Source organism: Neofelis nebulosa, chromosome 4, assembly GCF_028018385.1.
Source record: "Neofelis nebulosa isolate mNeoNeb1 chromosome 4, mNeoNeb1.pri, whole genome shotgun sequence".
In the NCBI taxonomy this organism is placed as follows: Eukaryota; Metazoa; Chordata; class Mammalia; order Carnivora; family Felidae; genus Neofelis; species Neofelis nebulosa.
Window position 1 is genome coordinate 69,980,372 of NC_080785.1, and position 14,857 is coordinate 69,995,228.

A 14,857-nucleotide genomic window follows, 5' to 3' on the forward strand; every position below is an offset into this window, starting at 1 on the left:
AGGTGATTAGTGGTTACCAGAACCTGGGGGAAGGGGTAATGGAGACTGCTAATGGATATTGGGTTTCTTTTTGGAGTGATGGAAACATTTTGGAACTGGATAGCAATGATAGTTGCAAAACTGAATATACCAAAACCCTGGAGTTGCAGCCTTTAAAATGGTGAATTTCATGGTTTGTGAGGTAGGTATATGGAATATCCACACTTTAAGGTAAAGAAACAATGGTTCAAAAATGCTGAGGACTTTATTAGACTAATGGTTCTCAAAATGTGGTTTGCAAATCAGCAGCATCAAAATCACCTGGAAGCTTGTTAGCAATGAACATTCTCAGGTTACTCCCCAGGTCAAAGGAGTCAGAACTTTCTGAGGAGGAGCTCAGCAATCTGCGTTTTAACAAGCTCTGCAGGTAATTCTGATGACACTCAGGATTGAGAGTCACTGGGTTAGTTATAGCTTTAAAGCCTTATTGCTCTCCTGGTCACTAGATGTATAGCCTTTGGCAAGTTTCTTGACCTTTCAGTGCCTCAAATTATTCATCCAGAGAAATCGTTCTTCACAGGGTTATTATGAGGATAAATGTTTAAACACAAGTAACTTGCTTGGAAGAGAGTTTGCCACTCAGTGAGCTGAGTACTCAATAAGAATCAGCTTCTGTTATGTAACAGTACTGAGCTGATATAGGAAACAAATGTAGATCCCCTCACTTGGGGAAACTGAGTCACAGATATAAGTTTTCTAGTAGCCACATAAAAAAAAGTAAAAAGAAATGATAAATTAATAACATATTTTATTTAACTCAATGTGTTAAAAATATTAGCATTTCAATATGTAATCAACACAAAGTTTTTGGATAGCTTACACTTTCTTTTTCAAACTGAGCCATCAAAATCCAGTGTGTTTTATACTTAGAGCACGTCTCAATCTGAACTAGCCACACTTCAATTGCTCAGTAGTTACCCGTGGCTGGTGGCTGGTATACTGGACAACACAGCTCTTACTCAAATGCTATGCTCTTTCCCTTACCTAAAGTTCCCCAAAAAAATTCAGCATGTAGTCTTTGAGGATATTCAAAGAGTGGAATGATGAGGTGGGGACAAGCATAGAGCATCCTTTACTAACATATTCCATCTTAAAAGGTGATGTTGGGTTGCAGATGAGCTTTGAATCCATGTCCTCAATTGCATATTATTACACAGGAATTATCTGGTGAACTGCCTGAGAAGATTTTTTTTTTAAGCTTTAATTCACTTTATTTTTCTTACAGCTGAAGCCTGGGTCCTCTGCATGGAGACTCTGGTGTGGATCTTTACAAGATGGTCAGTAAATTCCTGATAAGGAGACTTGGTGAACACAGTCTCTTTCCAGAGGTCAGGGGTAGGTCTTGGAAATGGCATCAAAAGTGGCCTTGGCAAGGTTGCCCAGGGTGGCAGTGCAGCCCAGCGCTGAGGTATAGCAGTCGTCCATACCGGCCATCATCAGTAGCTTCTTGGGCACAGGGGCTGAGACAATGCCAGTGCCTCGAGGGGCAAGGATGAGGCACACCAGCACAGACCCACAGTGGTCATGGGACAGTGTGGGGCTTGCTGATCTTGTTCCCTGAGTAGCCTCCTTGCACAAGGACAATGGAAAGCTTGGCCACGATGATGGCTCCACAGATGGCAGTGGCTACCTCCTCAGAGCAGTTAACACCCAGACCGATATGTCCATTGTAATCTCTGATAGCAACAAATGCCCTGAACCTGATCAGCTGGCCAGCATGGGTCTGCTTTTGCACAGGTATAATCTTCAATACCTCATCCTTGAGGGATGCCCCCAGGAAAAAGTCAATGATTGATGGGCAGGGAGAAGACAGAGATTTCCTCCAGGGAATTGATCTTCATGTCCTTGACCAGGTAGCCCAGCTTGGTAATGGGGACCCACTCCTTGTCCTCCTTGAGGAGAATCTTACTGGAATAACATAGTAGACTGCAGACCTTTGTGTATTGTTTGTTCTTGTTCATTCTTGTATCCATAGAATCTAGAAAACTTGCTAGGCACATTGGAGGCAGTCATCACACTTTTTTTCAATTAATGAATGAACATTGAAAGTGATTTTCTAACTTAACTTTTAATTTTATTACAATTTTTTTTCAAATATCTGAAAACATCTAATAATTCCTTTCATATTGTCTTTACTTCTCAAAAGCAAAATCCACTTTTTGTCTTCTAAATTGATTTATGCTTTTCCTTATGTTTAAATATTTATCAAGTCCCTAGTAAAGATTAGATTTCAAGAACATGAGCCTGTAACAGAATTGCCAATATTAAGGGTTTATTTTCTGTGACAGAAGACATAGTTCATATATGTGTAAATATCGTACAAAGATCACAAATGCAATTTTGTTTGGATTTTTTTATTGCTGGTCTAAGAATAAATGGAAGCAAATATCCAGAGTTTCAATATTGATGAGTCTTCCTCATTCTCAGTAGCAGTAATTATAGGACATACTTTTACATTAAGGGCCCACATCCCTGGATAATGCTGACATTAGTAAAACTTACAGACTTAAGTAACCTGCAGAAACACTATTGATATATGGGTCGAATGGTTTCCTAGGAAATTTGATACCTGGAATGAATTAGTTTCTTACTGAGTTCCTAGAATCCTAGAAGCAAGACATTGTGGGTAGTTAACTCAGATGGAGTAAAAGACAAGGTCGTGTTAACAACCTAGGCTTCCTTGACTCACTCTATGGTTTTCTTTATGCTCACTCCCCTCCAGCCACACTAGCCTCCTTCCCGTTCCTCAGACACACCAGGTTTGCTCTGACTTTCCTCCTATACTTAATGTTCTTCCCCCAAAATTCACCTGGCTACCTCCTTTCACTTCCAGTCTTGCTCAGATGTCTCTCCTCCATGAGTTCTACCCCACTTGCATTATTAAATACAGTCACCTGCTGGGATTCCACCCCCTGTCCCTCATCTTTTTACCCCACTTAGCACTCATTACTTCTTATGATACACCATCCTGTGTTGTTTATTGTTCATTGTGCTAGAATGTAAGTTTCACAAGAACAGAGATCTTGTCTGTTTTGTTCACTGATGTACCCTACCCTAGAGTAGTGGTTGGCTTACAGCAGGCACTCCACAAATCTTTGTTGAATGAATAGTTCACTCATAGACCAGATTCTTTAATAGATTTCTTTTCCTTTTCACTTTTTAAGCCTGCTCTAGTATTAAGATCAGCTGGAAGGTTTTGCCTAACTGTGAAGCTGAACTCTCCCAGCCTTCTAGTTGGGCTTGCTCCCTGAAGGGTCCTGTCTCTGGAATTCATTTCTCTGGGCAGGTTGCCAGGAGTCTGAATTTGTCGTCTTTGGTGTATGATGCAAGATTTAGGGTTTTTGTTTTTCTTTTTGGAGGGGCGTGTTTCAATTTTGGCTAACTTTATTGTTTTGTCTGGAGTTTTATTCTTGTGTTGAGTTTTGTTTGTCTGGGTTGATCAAGCAATTTAGCAACTATTCTTCACAGAGCTATGGAATACTAGAAATTAGAGCTGAAAAAGACCTCATGGTTGATCCAGTCCATCCCCCTTGCCATTGAAGTCTTGCTCTGCACAATACAATGTCCACGGCTTTGTTCAATGAGGTTTTAAATGTCCTCAGAGATTCCTTTAGGCACCCACTCAACTAACCTAATACTCTCAACAACTAACAAAAATTCCTAGTGTATGTCTAAACTCTCCCTTTCTATTTTCATTTTATTTCTATGTGTCCAAGATGTCAAGCCTTTTCTCTTGTGGGATTTTATATCTTCCAAAGAAGTGTGGACTTATATTTCTGCTATATCAGTTCTTTAGCCAACTATGCATGCATTCTTACCTTCATTCTCTTCAATTTTGGTTTTGCTTAGTGAATTCTTTCAAACTCCTTACCTTTTTATTTAGTATGTGTAGTTTTACTAGTCATCCATTGAATGACTGTAACATAATGCTTTTCCTTCTGAAACCTTAAGACAAAGCACTGCCATCTACCATATGGAATCGCAAATATATCCAATTTGCTGCCATAATCAACCTAGGGTGTTTTTATTTTATTCATCAGACTATTAAACAAGTTCTATGCAATGCTCTTCCCTTGACTTTAAAATTTTGATGATAATTGTGTAATATCAGACATCTCACTTAAGCCCTTTGTACTTTTGTTTTTCCATCTGCAAAAGGAGAGAATATTGGCTTCAGCCTGCTTTGCTATAATCTTATGAAAATAAAGATGTTATATTAGGGCTAAAGAGAGATCTTTCAGAGATAAAAACCTTTCACTTCCTAGCTTTCAGAATCACATGGAATAAATTATTGTCAATACTATGAAGTTCAAATGGCACTCTTTTTTTTCTGGTTTATAGTAATTTATGCTAGATCAATGCAGCTCAAACTAATTGTAGTAAAGGGCAGCTTTCAAAAATTTTCAAATGCCATGGACTGATTTTTTCAAAATACAAAATCACAGGGTTCAATGAAATAGGAAGAGTCAGTTTTTATATTTATCTTTTCCCAAATGGGCAATTGTTCATGGACCCTACTTTTAGTAGCCCTAACCATCATTGTCCTCACTTTCAGATAAGAATACTTTATAAATATTTCTCTTATGAAGATTAACATAGTACTTGCTTTTACCTTTCAGCTTGTTTTCTGCTTCACTTGAAAATCAACTTTTAGAAAAAAGAGCCAATTAATCATTTCCCCAAAATATTTGGTTACATGTTTCCCATTTATTTATCTTCACTTTTTTTGAAGTATAATAATCCCTAATTTATTTCATAAAATCAAATCTGAATGAAAAATGTGTTTATGAAAGAAAAATACATCTCTTGGAGTTTACACCAAGTCAGCATCTTATAGGATAGTCTCTTGGTCACACAATGCCAGTTGCTTCACTGCTCAAACTGTCACTAGTCTCTAGCAATCCTGACCACGGCCAGGGCAACACTGTTGACAGCAGAAAACCACCAGTCCAAGAAGGTAAAAAACAATCTCGCTTATTCCACTTTGTCTGGCACTCTGCCATCAACCTGCACTTTTTGGATTTAAGACGCAGATTATATGTCACCAATAACTGGAGTAGCTATTACATAAGCTGGTTATAAGATGCCATGTGCTTTCAACCGGCATCTTTTATAGTTTGGGCATAACAAAAATTTAGTTTTAGCACTCTTTTCTGAAATAGGCTTCTCTTATTTTTAGTGGGTTTTAATTACTTTGAGAGGGAATTAAATAAAAATATACTGAAATATCATTTCTCCAGGGAATTAAAAAAATAAAGTTTATGGGAAAACATGAAATGTAAGGAAATATTAAATATAGTAAACTGCACAAATGTAACATAAGTTACACATTGGGCTTTTTATGATCTAAAAATCTATTCCAAGAAAAAGAAAAAATGAAACTTGAAGACTTATGAGCTTGTTTCAAAAAATACTAAAAATAAGTTCCAGCTGGTGTGAGAACATGGTAAAGGTATAACATGGTACTAGGGTAAATAATAGCACAGGATGGGTGAGGCATTGGCAGAGGAAAACTTTAAATGCATAACATTTTATACTGCTTTTTAAAGGAATTTTTACAAAAGTAAGAAAGCATATATACACACATCAACAGCAGAGAAAATGTATTGAAACAATATATCAGATATGTTTTCTTTACATAAGAGAAAGCACAAGGCCAATATGGATTAATCACTAATGAATTTAATAAAGTGAACAAATTATTAGCTCCCAAAGCTAGTTATTTTATTTTCTAATGTTTCAATGTGCCAGATGTTTCATAAAAATAGTTTTTATTATTTAAAATGATTTATGAAGCTAGAATGCCCAACTTTTATTTCTGTGTTAAAATTTAAGAGTTAAAAACCGTTAACAAACAGAATTTGCAGTTCAGTTAGCAGTCACTGAATGTGAAAAGAGTTCTTAAAATGCTCCTCTTTAGAGCCATTCTTGTTCCCATAGAAACCAATGTGAGATCCTGGAAAACAAGGTAAGTTCTAAAATAATCACCATTATAAATACCCATTATATAAATGTAAATACAGGCAATTGAAATGATTTAGATGATTTTGAAATTGCATATCATTTCCCAAACCATAATGATTCCTTCAGAGTGGTTCTTGTCTGTCATATAAATACAGCATTTACAAAATTTTTAAAATTCTTATGATTTACTTGTGAGACCATAATCGCCTTTTCAAACAAGACTTCGGCATGCAAATATCGATTTTTGAACATGTATTTTGGTGCAAGATGAGTATTTTGGCTGGGCTTTTCCTTTGGGTAGATTAAGTACTTACCATTATTAGTATTTGGATTTTATATAACCACTTCTTTATTCATTATTAATTGCCCTACAATGAGATCTAGATATTTTAGGGTTATTTTGCAATTATAAGTTTTCACATTTTTATTTATCCAAGCATTTTGTCATGTTAAAAGAACCAAGAAATCTTCTTTTATTGGGATTGTAATTCTTTCCAAAGTCCAGAACCAATCATTGAGTATAGATAATAATATTAATAAAGATGTGTGAGTTGCTCACAGATATATATCCCTCTAGGAGATAAGCTTCCCAATGTTTAAGGAGCAAGAAAATTTCAGAGGCAAAGTTCCAATAGTAAGAAGCAAGCATTTTAATTTAGTATGGCTGTTGAAGGAGTTCTGGATATGCTACCCCAAAACATGCCACTTTGGTATAGTGATTATTTTGAGGTGAAGGCACTTGGAAAACAACAAATGCAGGGAGAGGCTTTCTCTGAACTTCCCTCAGCTTCATAAAAAAAGAGCCTTCAAAAGTAATTCAATTGTCATAAATTCCCTCCCTGGGATTGACTCCTACCATTGGGAGGAGACCAGAAGTCAACACCACAGCCAGACAAACTTTGTCACAAACTATTATATCTCCCATCTATTCTTCTAACGGCCCATTCATTTTCCCTAAAAATAATTTACTGTCCCCTAAGTTGCCTATATCCTCTCCTTCCTCTGTTAAAGATGGCATATAAGTTCTCAAATCTCACCACTTCTTTGAGTATTCACTTTTTTTCCCTCTGTGATGTCCTAATAAACATAATATTAAAAATTAATAAATTACCTTTTCTCCTGTTAATCTACCTGTTGTCAATTCATTTTATAGACTCAGCTATTGAACCTAGTAGAAGAGTGAAAGTCTTTTCTCCCCTACACTGTTAAAGGAGCCACAAGTTATAGACTAGTCATGCAATGTTGTTAGCTGGATCAATGTTCAGAAACTCGGATATTTTCTCTTCCATTTCATCTAACCCTTGCTTCTTAAAACTTAGTGTCCAGAACAGCAATCTGAAAGCTTGTTAAAAGTGTAGAATTTCAGGGGCACCTGGGTGGCTCAGTCAGTTAAGCATCCAACTCTTGATTTCGGCTCAGGTCATGATCTCACGGTTTATGAGTTTGAGCCCTGCCTCAGGCTCTGCCCTGACAGTGTGGAGCCTGCTTGGGATTCTCTCTCTCCCTCTCTCTGCTCATGCACTCTCTCTCTCTCTCTCTCTCTCTCTCTCTCAAAATAAATACATAAATAAAACTTAAAAAAATTGTTTTAAAGATGTAGAATTTCAGGCCCTAGGTAGACTGATTCAAAAGCTGCATTTTAATGAGGTCACCAGTGGTCTGAATGCACATTAAAGTTTAGAAACACAGCTAGTCTCAAATATTTGCTCCAAACAAATTTTTGCTTTATTCCAGTTGGACTGATGGAAGCTACTAGGATATAAACTCTGAGAGGGGAGGGACTGTGTCTGCATGTGGCATCTGTCCATCATGTAGGTTTAGAATAAAATCCATAAACAACGTTAAGTAATTTTGAGGAAAGAGAATGAAAAAATATCCCTTTATTTCACAAATGACATATTTTCAAATTTTATCTTTTTAAAAGGAAATGTTCTTATATTTCATTTTGTTTTTACCCACTCCCCACAAATCAAACCATTAAACATATATCATGTGCAAAAATCAACTCAAAGTAAATGGAATATTGAAATGTAAGACCTGAAGTTGTAAAACTCCTAGGAGAAAACATAGGGAAGAGCTTCAAGACATTAGTCTAGGCACTAATTTCTTGGACATGATACCAAAAGCACAAGCAACAAAAGCAAAAGAAACTAGTGGGACTAAATTAAACTAAAAAATTCTGCACAGGGAAATAAACAATCAAGTGAAAAGGCAACTTACAGAATGGGAGAAAATATGTGCAAACTATAATGTAACTAATAAAGGTAATAAAGGGTTAATCTCCAAAATACATATGGAACTCCTACAATTCAATAGCAAACAAACAAACAACCCAATTAAAAAATGGGCAAAGAATTTCAATAGACATTTCTCCAAAGAAAACATACAAATAACTAATAGGTATCTGAAAAGATACTCAACATCCTGAATCATCAAGGAAATGCAAAAAACAAAACAAAACAAAACAAACAAACAAAAAAACCCGCAATGAGATATCGCCTCACATTTGTCAGGATGGCTATAATAATAGTAATAATAAAAATAATAACAACAACATATATTGGCAAGGATATGGAGAAACCGTAACCCTTACATACTGTTTTTGGGAACGTAAAATGGTGTAGCCACTATAGAACACAGTATGAAGATTTCCCAAAAATTACGAGTAGAACTACTATATGAACCAGCAATCCCAATTCTGGGAATTTATTCAAAAGAACTGAAATCAGGATCTCAAAATGATATCTGGATTCCCATGTTTACTCTGCAGCATTATTCACAATAGCCAAGATACAGAAACAACCTAAATTCCCATTGACAGATAAATGGATAGAATATTACTCAGCCTTAAAAAAAGAAAGAAATTCTGACATATTAAACAACATGGATGAACCTGGAGGACATTATAATAATAAAATAAGACACTCACAGAAGGACAAATATTGCCCTTACATGATTCCACTTACATGAGGTATATAAAATAGTCAAACTCGTAAAAACAGAAAATAGAAAGGTGATTTCCAGGGGCTGGGAGGAGAGGGCAATGGGGGAATTGCTGTTAAATGGCTATAAAGTTCAGTTATACAAAATGAGTAAGTTCTAGAGATCCTCTGTACGGCATCATGCCTATAGTTAACAGTAATGTATTATGTGTTCAAAAATGTAAGAGGGTAGGGGTACCTGGGTGGCTCTGTTAAGCATTTGACTTTGGCTCAGGTCAGGATCTCACGGTTTGTGGGTTCAAACCCTATGTCAGGCTCTGTGCTGACAGCTCAAAGCCTGGAACCTGCTTTGGATTCTGTCTCTCGCTCTCTCCCTGCCCCTCCCCCACTCACTCTCTGACTCTGTCTCTCTCTCAAAAATAAATAATAAAAATGTAAAAAGGTAGATATATTAAGTGCTCTTACCACAATTAAAAAAAAAAAATAGATCACAGCAGGGTATAGAGCTAGCTGCACATGTTCAGAGTCTGACTTCATAATTATAGTTCACTTTTCTTAAAGACCTTAAAGATCTGTTTCAGGGGAAAGTGAATAAAATTTAAAAGTCCAGAAAGAATGAAAATGTGAACATGGAGCTATAGATTTATATGAAATAAGAGATGTTCTATAAACTATATCCCAAACACTTTCTAAATCTCATCCTTTCTACATTTCCCCTGCTTTATTTCCATTGCTGAAAATTACATATGGTTTAGTTTACCCCACCCTTTCAAATTGTCTCCTAACAGAGTTACACCTACATTTACCACAATTTATGTAAACTCTGTTGATGGTGTTGATTGTTGTCTAAATGTTGTGACCTGGTGTGTAGAGAAGAGTCCTAAAAGTGTGCTTACAGATTTAATTTCATCTAGGACCTGTCCCTCGGAGACTGAGAGAAAAGCTGAAACAAATAGTTGTGTTCTGGATGTTAGAAAGGGCAGATAAAATGATAGATAAGACATAGGAAAAGTTCAGTACTTCTTGATGACAAGCATGGATGCTGTTGGAAATAAACTCTTAAGGAGTTTTATGCATTGCTAGAGAGCAGAAATCAGCATTATCATTCTCTTTTCTACTTCAAACTATTACTATTTACTGCCTATTTACCACATGCCTTCTGAGTGTTTTACATAAAATAGTTCATTTAATCCTTGTAACAACCTCACAGGGAAAGTAATTATTCCTCCCATTTCAAATCTAAAAAATTGAGGTCCAAGAGGGAAAGTAATTTTCTAGGGCCCCTCAGCTGGTAAGTAGCAGAGTGTGAGTCGGGTAGAGTGACTCTAGAACCAAAGCTTTTTACATACCCTGAAAGGATGTCTTACAAACTTGATATGTAGACGTGCCTCTTCGGTCTTCATGGCTGGCTAATTAGCTGTGACCCCCTGAAGAAAAAATGAAGGTGCATTTGAAATCATTCCTTCCTCCAGCTATCACTCACTTAGCACTCACCATTTCTTCCTGGATAGAGACAGATACAGAAAGGTCAATCTTGCAGAATCCATTCTGCCTCATTAACTAAATGGTCACTCTATAGCAAACTTAAGGATTCAGGTATTTGTGGTATAACTAAAACTATATGTAGATCCCAAACGGAACTTTGGGGGGGGGGGGGAGGATTTGCCAGAGACAAATGGAATCATCTACTAAAAAATCTGCTGCTAGCTTGATTTCTTCTGAAGTTAAATATAATCAACCAATTACAGATATGATATGTAAAGGCATAGTTTTGACTATAAACAATGCTTCTCTCTAACATTGTGGAGGGTTTCCTAGCCATACACAGCTAAGTCAACATTAAGATTTTATTTTATTTCTTCATTCTACCTCTTTGCCTTCTGCACTTTTGTCTACATTTACATCTTTGTTATTTTCCTATATATGTGTATGTTCAGCAGTGTAGAAATGGTTCCAGGGGTTCCTGTGTCAACTGTCTGCCTCTCTACACACTGAGATGCTTTTTTTCTTATCCTTTTAAAAGCCCTTAGGAAATACAAATCAAAACCACACTGAGCTACCACCTTACACCAGTGAGGGTGGCTAAAATTAACAACTCAGGGAACAACTGATGCTGGCGAGGATGTGGAGAAACAAATGCAAACTGTTGGTGGGAATGCAAACTGGTGCAGCCGCTCTGGAAAACGTGTGGAGGTTCCTCAAAAAATTAAAAATAGAACTACCCTATGACCCAGTAATAGCACTACTAGGAATTTATCCAAAGGATACAGGAGTGTTGATTCATAGGGGCACGTGTACCCCAATGTTTACAGCAGCGCTTTCAACAATAGCCAAATTATGGAAAAAGCCTAAATGTCCACCAACTGATGAATGGATAAAGAAGACGTGGTGTATATATATATATATATATATATATATATATATATACACACAATAGAATACTACTTGGCAATAAGAATGAAATCATGCATTTGCAGCAATGTGGATGGAACTGGAAGGTATTACGCTGAGTGAAATAAGTCAGAGAAGGACAGCTATCATATGTTTTCACTCTATGTGGATCTTGAGAAACTTAACAGAAGACCATGGGGGAAGGGAAGGAGAAAAAAAAAAGTTACAAGCAAGGAGGGAGGGAGGCAAACCATAAGAGACTCTTAAACACAGAGAACAAACTAAGGATTAATGGGGGGAGGTAGGAGAGAGGGGAAAATGGGTGATGGGCCTTGAGGAAGGCACTTGGTGGGATGAGCACTGGGTGTTGCATGTAAGCGATGAACTATAGGAATCTACCCCAAAAACCAAGAGCACACTTTACACACTATATGTTAGCCAATTTGACAGTAAATTATATTAAAAAATAAAATAAAAAGCCCTTAGAATACAATAGCTCCGTCACTTCTTAGCACTGTGACTTTGGCCATATTACAACTTCTCTGTACCTCAGTTCCCTCAAGTATTAAATGTATTTCATTCGTACTCAATACACAGAAAAGGCTTGGCACGGTGACTGATACAAAGTAAACACTAAATACATGTTAGCTATTGTTAACTTGTGGAGGAACTGACTTCTTCCTTGGAAGGAAGGGAAGGAAACAGAACCCACATTTAAAGACTTTTACGGTTGGTATAGAGGGTCTGAGATATTTAAAATTTAAGTCCCTTATTTAATAAGAGCTAACATGTATTTATCAATTATCACATGCCAGGTATTGTGCTATGCCCATTATATATATCTATAATGTACATGTATATCTATATAGAGATAGATACAGTCATTTAATCTTTGTTATCTCTTCAAATCACTAAAATATATTTTGGAGAAATTAAGCAATTTGCCTAAACCCCCTATTTAGTAGGAAATGAGCCTAGATTTATATGCTGGTTCATCATATATGTATTCTTATGCACTTAAGTTAGCAAAGCAATAATGTCTCTTACACTTTAATAGCTATCATTTTCCAGAGTTTTTCCATGTGCCATGACCATTTAAGTGAGAAGTTGCTCATTGTGGAATGTGCCACATGATTAAAATAAGTTTTTTCAGTGGTTCCAACATTCTGGACTTAACAGATCAAAAATTGAAAAAAAATTTTTTTAATTTTTTTTTAACGTTTATTTATTTTTGAGACAGGGAGAGACAGCATGAATGGGGGAGGGTCACAGAGAGAGGGAGACACAGAATCTGAAACAGGCTCCAGGCTCTGAGCTGTCAGCACACAGCCTGATGCGGGGCTCGAACTCACGGACCGCGAGATCATGACCTGAGCCAAAGTCGGACGCCTAACCGGCTGAGCCACCCAGGTGCCCCTCAAAAATTGAAAATTTAACATAAAATTGTTATTTGTAAATTATTCCTTTACATTAAATATATTCAGCTTTAGGGGGGAAATCACTATATTGCTATTGATTTTTTCTTTTTCTAAGAATTCATACAAACATCAATTATATATCAAATAAATTAAATAATACACATAGGAGTTAGAATTTGGGACCCCTGACTTCTTGGCCAAATTTTTAATAACATTTACAAAAATTCAGATATACTTCACATACCATAAACTTTATCATTTTGAAGTGTACACTCAGTAGTTTTTAGTACATTCACTATGTTTTGCAACCATCGTCACTATCTAGTTTCAGAATATTTTATTACCCCACAAACCCTATATCTATTAGCAGTTTGTCCCAAATTCCGCCCTTCCCCATCTCCAGGTAGCTGTTAATCTTTCTGTCTCTATGAATATGTCCTAAGGCAAATCTTTTATCTCTGCACAAAAATGGCAATCTCAGACCTGTGATTTTTTATTCCTTGCTGCCTAAATCAAACTGCCTGCCCAAAGCTTTACCTTGGTATGTTGTTCCCAGTGGCATATGTAATATATATGATAGAAGGCATGAGAGTGTGAAATTCTAAGATAGCTCATCAAGGTTAGCAAATGCTGCCATATGTATGGATTTTATTTTATTTATTTATTTTTGAGAGAGAGAGAGAGATGGAGGCAGAGAGAGAGAGAGCAGGGGAGGGGCAGAGAGAGAGAGAGAGAGAGAGAGAGAGAGAGAATCCCAAGCAGGCTGCATGCTGTCAGCAGAGCCTGACCCAGGGCTCAAACCCATGAACTGTGAGATCATGACCTGAGCCAGTATCAAGAATCGAATGCTTAACCGGCTGAGCCACCCAGGCGTCCCAGTATGGATTTTAGTATGAAGAAATATACTACATTCTTTCTACATTTCCACTGTCTACATTTACTTACAGTTTTAGTTTACTTCCAATTTTAGATTTTCCTCATCTTTTCTCTTCTTTCTCTTCTTATGGCATCTATTTATATAATATGTCAAATTACATACACTTTGAACTTGAGGACTGCTAATGTTTTTAGTAATGAATAGAAATCAAAATAGTATTATAATACTCATCTTATTTTTCCTTTAATTTATATCTAATTGTAGGATCCCAAATTCTAGTCCAAATTTGTGCTATATTTAGTTGATCTGTACACCCATACACTCTGTTCATTTCTCAGATAATTTCCTTTTAAGGTAGACATTCAAACGTATTGCTATGTTCCACTGTGATTTATCTGTTTACATGTCTCTGAACTCCTGGAGGGTAATGACTTTGTCTATACACCTTTGATTTCCAGTATAATGCCTGGTGCATGACATAAACTATTGTTGTTGAATGAAGGAATAGGATTTAAATATACAAACATTGTATCAAAATTTACACTCAATTACATGTTATATTACATAATGTCCATCTAGAATATTACACACCCATGTAACAGATCTATATAGTTCACAGCTACATTAAAAAGTTTTTAATATTTTAAAAATTCAAAATGATACATTTTGAACACCATAAAATGTTACATGTATCGAATTTTACATAGTATTATGTTATAATAACCTGTAAACTAGTTATTACACACACAGAAACACACTGTTTAACACAGTATTCACTGCGTAATTATAAGATGGAGGCACTGAATAATGTAAAAGTTTGTGGAGATTAAAGTCAGGTAAACAAACCTGTATTTGGATTGTCTAGCACTGCCTTACTGATTTTGCCTATTTCTTTCTGAACCTGAATTTTCTGTGACTGGAAATATTTAATATCAAACCTCTTAGGGAATTGGTTTAAGGATGGAGCTAATCCATATTAAGGGCCTGACCTTTAGCCCTTCAGGAATTTTAGCGGCCACTTTATCCCTCAGACGTGAACTAAGTAAAGGTGTTTAATTTTTTAACACGAGTCTCTCTTCCAGTGAGGAAAACCTACCCGGACGCCAAATTTGTCAATTCAGAGAGTCCAAATAAAACGGTAAATGCTCAAAATAATCCGCCTCTAACTCTGACGGACTGCTAAACCCGCAGGTAGCGCTGGGCGGACTTCCACTATCCCAGCATTC

General features: G+C 36.4%; 1 pseudogene; it reads right to left on the bottom strand.

Annotated features, from left to right (window-relative positions):
* Positions 1-765: 765 nt before the first annotated feature.
* LOC131509365 (small ribosomal subunit protein uS5-like) lies at positions 766-14,841 on the bottom strand (annotated as a pseudogene).
* Between the last annotated feature and the right edge of the window lie 16 nt (positions 14,842-14,857).